This window comes from Stylophora pistillata, chromosome 2 (genome assembly GCF_964205215.1).
Source record: "Stylophora pistillata chromosome 2, jaStyPist1.2, whole genome shotgun sequence".
NCBI classification, from domain to species: Eukaryota; Metazoa; Cnidaria; class Anthozoa; order Scleractinia; family Pocilloporidae; genus Stylophora; species Stylophora pistillata.
Genome location: NC_142520.1, coordinates 35566129 through 35570856, shown reverse-complemented (window position 1 = coordinate 35570856; position 4728 = coordinate 35566129). Strand labels below are relative to the sequence as shown.

Below are 4728 nucleotides of genomic sequence, written 5' to 3'. Positions count from 1 at the left end.
GGCGACTGGGATCGGTGTTTATATTGTTAGCTCTATCTCCGGCGGTTTTAATGTAGCCGATTGGTTTCTCCTTTCGATTTGTCCCATCTTCATTGTTGGTCTCTTCTTGGTGCAGCACAAATGAAGCGCCTCCCGAAACTCAGCAGTTCTGAATGGGCTATGTGTAACAATTATTCCACGAGCGCGCGTTGGATATGAGATGATTGATAGCCAACGAGGCGCGTAGCGCCGAGTTGGCTATAATCATCTCATATCCAACAAGCGCGAGTGGAATAATTGTTTTATTAAAAAAAAAAAAAAGCCTCCAAGATATTCAACAAATCTTCTCCACTTTATTGTGTAAGAAACCGAATGTTATGGTGTATTGGCTCATATACCATAATGGCTAAGCTAATAATAAGTCTCGAATAGCATTATCCAATGATCCAGTTTTTAATAAAGAGTTTTATTCTTGTCTTAAACGGCAAGATATTAACTGAAGCGTTCGAATCCTTGGATGAAATCTAAACCTAACTCCTTACGGTGGCCAAATTACATTTTAAGCTCAGTTCATTAAACCAAGTTGTCTTATTACAAAGAAGTTGAAATACATTCTTGTTCAAACTCTTTTTGCAGGTGAGTGGGATTCACTGAAAGGATTCTTAGCTCTCTCTCCGGAGTTGTAGATGCAGCCGGTCGGTTTCTATTTTCGGTTTGTTCCGTCTTAATGGCTCCTGTCCTCTTCCTACAGCACGAACGCAACGCTAGCTGAAGCTCAGGAATTCTCAGTGCATACACAACTGGATTGACAAAAGAGTTTGAATAATTTAAAACGTTCGCTATCAAAGAAAACATGCATGGTATAGTTGTCTTTGTTAGAAATTTTAAAACGTTTATGATAAGTAAGGGAAGCCAACATATTAAAGCCAGCACGGATACAAAAAGTAAAGTCTTTGTTAAGCGTTTCCTTCGAAGAGCTCTGTTTTGATGGTGTGAGGTAACTCTTTGGTGTTGAAGATTTCTCCAGATCCCGATGTTGCAGACACACATGATAACTGTTAGACTTAACAAGACGGGGATATAAACACATCAAGCAGATTCAATTGAAATAAAAAACGTCAACAAAGTTAGTATTGTGGACAGAGAGACAGCAAGTATCCAAAGTATAAAAATGGCGATGCGGTATGCTCTGGTGGATAATGATCGGTGTTTAAACGGCCAATATACGGCATGGAATCTCTCACAGGACATAAAGGCTGCAGATAGATACGAGCCGAACACAAACGTGGTATCAAAACCTGCGAAGAATATTTGGAAGGCCAGATCATCATATTTTGCTGTCCAAAGCTGAAAGGACTCTCCGACTGAGTAAATGTAAAAGGGCAAGGCAAAGGCTCCCAGCATCAAATCAGCAAACGCCATGTTCATGAGTAAGAAGAAACTTTTCTTACTAAGTGCTTTGCTAACTGCAAAGAGAACGAGAGTGAGCAAGTTTCCTGCAATGATAAAGACAGATGATAATATGAAGGCACTGCAAAATGCGATGCCTTCTGCCTTAGAAGGAATACTTGTTACGAATTCGGACACATTCTTCAGGCTTTCGGTCACTGGCGACGTGTAAAACATTGTAAACTTATAAATGAGGGATTTAGGAATAACAGTTTTATCGTGAAAGATGCGGTGTTACAAAGGAGTGGAACTCAACCGTTCTCCAACAACACGAAGTAACAACAGCTGAAAAGTTGTTTATATTTCATGTTAATTTTATTCAACGTTTTCATGTAATTGAAGTAGACCATAAGTTTCGAACTAATAATTTACCACGTAGTAACCTTCATGTCACAAAACCAATTATAACATAACTTGTAAATTCGCGAAATCAAATTCAATAGCGCGAGCGTGCTTCAATTTTCCATTGTGCACGCTGGTGACGTCAGCAAACAAATGCCTTGCGAAAAATGTTTATTCTCGCGAGTGACTTCAGCATTTTTCATCAAAAAACGGGAGAAAATTCTGCAAAAAAGTTAAACTAGACATGGCAACAAGGGAACAAGTCGATGAAGATCTGCACACTTTTTCTTTGGGAATGGAAATTTTAACTTCCGAGAAAGAACCCAAAGAAAGGGAAAAAAAAACAAATAACGGTTTCATCTCGTTTCCAAACTCTAACTTCACTTCCACGCATGAATTCACCCGTCAGTTTTCGACCAATCTGAGACAAGATCATTGAAGCATGGCGAAATACTTTTCCGAAACAAAGTAAACAACGCATTGAAGCGTAGGAGAGGGAATTTCTGCCCTTTATACATAAACCACAGCGTTGAAATTGTTATAAAACAATTGGTTCATACGTCAGCTGTGCGTTCATCGAGATATGAAGCACTTGGGAAGTTTGGAGAGCACTCAAAAAGCTAGAGTTGGTCTCAGCTACGCCTCGAGCAACTCTTACTCATTTTTCGTGCTCTCCAAACGCGTGCTTCATATCTCGATGAACGCTCGCTGACGTAGGAACCAATTGTTAACTGTTCGTCGAAAAACATGACAATTATTCATATATTTAATAATGATCAAATGATAATATAACTTTTTTTAAAATCATCAAGAATATTTACAAAAGTTTCATTAAAAGCTTGAAAATCGAAAAACACATTAAAATGTCCATCAGAAGCTAAGCAAAACACACCTGGTCTACGTTTATTTCTCGAGCTTTTCGATAATAATTAAAGATGATAGTAATAATGATAATAAAAATGATTATGATAACAGTAATTTTAAGTCTCTTGACAAAGGAAGTGCAAAGTTTTCAAAAGTTCAACGCAAAAGAATAAGAAAAATTTACTACAAAAATAATAAAAATAATCCATATCAAACTGTTTCCCCAATGCGAGGGACATTTGCTTTTGTCGGTTCCAGCCTGGCGCAGCCGCTAACCCAGATGCCCTCCTGAGCAAATTTTTGAAATGGCGGACATGCCAAAGAGAGAGATAAGAGAACCAAAGCGATTCTGCAACGAATACTCAGCATACACCCCTGTTAAATAGGTCATTTCAGAGAGAAAAAATACAAAATTGTATGATGTTGAAGTCACGGAGACTGAAAATTCACTACATTGGCTACAGTACACGCTTCGATGAGTGGAGACCCTTCGGGGACGGTGAAGCATCTAAATATTTTCCTTCGAAATTGTATAGATTAGTAGGCTGCAACAAAAATTTAGTGGACGACGTTTAGGGTAAAAACAGCAATCTAACCTGAAAAAAATGTATTTATTCCGACTCTTTCGGAAAATAACTTTACAAATCTTATTTGTTTATCTCGTAAGTAAACGATGGTAAATTAATACCCGAAGCGCTTTCCGAGCTACCCGATTCTTCTCCCACTGCTTTCACGCTTATAAAACAGGGAACGAGCAAAAGGAGGAAGGTGTGGCTGTTTTGACTAGCCATTTGACGAGGTTCAATCTGCTCCTTGTTCAACAATTTACATATCAAAACCAAGGAAATCTGTTCTTCTCTTTGATTTTGGCGGTACATTTTCAATTTGCGCTTGCGTAAGAGAGAAATCGCCCAAGACTCCTTGCTCGGTCTTGTTTTGACCACGAACGCCTTCTTAATTTTGACGGATCCGCTCGGGAAAAGCTGAAAATGACGAGGGAAAAACTTTACTTAGTAGTACGAAAATACACAAAATGGAAAGCCATGATATTATAGTTCAACATTTCGGTGGTACATTGTTAAATTTTTATACAGAGAGTCTGCAAGATGATATAACATCCAAAAATCACACTCGATTTGAGTGGGCCGATGAAGTGGGCGTGGTCACGAAATTCAGTAAGAGGCTATTTGTACCCTGTGAGTTTGATATGATAACTGATGAGTTTAAGGAAGTCTTGCTCGACCCTTCTCTACTTCCAGATCCCTGTCTTTAATGTCTAAGTTCCTCCTTCTCGGGGTTTTAGATCCCCTTGGACATAGGAGCGCGCTCGGCAAAACTGCAAAGGACACTTTCGCTCTGACCCATGAAATTGTAGTGGCGTAGCTCTCTTGCTTTTTTGCAGATAACAGCTCGGCTAATCTGGAGTGGTACCTCAGGCATTCGTCAGCCATCCCCCCCCGTCGTTGTTAATACCAGTGGGGTGAAAGTGCCTTGCTCTACTTCTGTTATACGGGAGTTGTATTTTCGCTTCTTTTCATTTTCATGAATCCTGTAAATCTGCTTGGGGCTAAGATCTCTGTATGAGTCTGCATTGGGATGACACACCCTTATATCGAAAAAAGCAGCCCTCTGTCGCTCCCAGAAACCCCTACAGTGGACGTCGAGGCGTGCGTCAGGGGCTTGATTAGTCCCTCTGGGAAATTATTCGCCTGTAATAGGTTGTAAAGCCGGTTCCACCTGCACATCGTGACAAACCATTTCGAGCAGCTCGGCCTGTAGATCTCGTATTTCATTGTATTTCATTTAGTAATAATAATAATGATTATAATAATAATAATAATAATAATAATAATCATAATAACGGTTTATTCACATTATATCCACATAAAAGGTGTGGCTCTCATCTGTGAAGGCCTACGATACTAATATTTAATATTAAAACTAAATTATAATAATCTTCAATGGAATTTTACAACGCGACACGCTGAATTTTCAGCTGATGACACATGAGTATCAAGTGACGCAGTTCGCTTCCTAACTTAATGTTGCTATGTACGTTATCTAAAATGTTTTGCATGCTTTTTAAATGTGGTT

General features: G+C 39.0%; 1 pseudogene; it reads right to left on the bottom strand.

Annotated features, from left to right (window-relative positions):
- Positions 1–333: 333 nt before the first annotated feature.
- LOC111338560 (beta-1 adrenergic receptor-like) lies at positions 334–1698 on the bottom strand (annotated as a pseudogene).
- Between the last annotated feature and the right edge of the window lie 3030 nt (positions 1699–4728).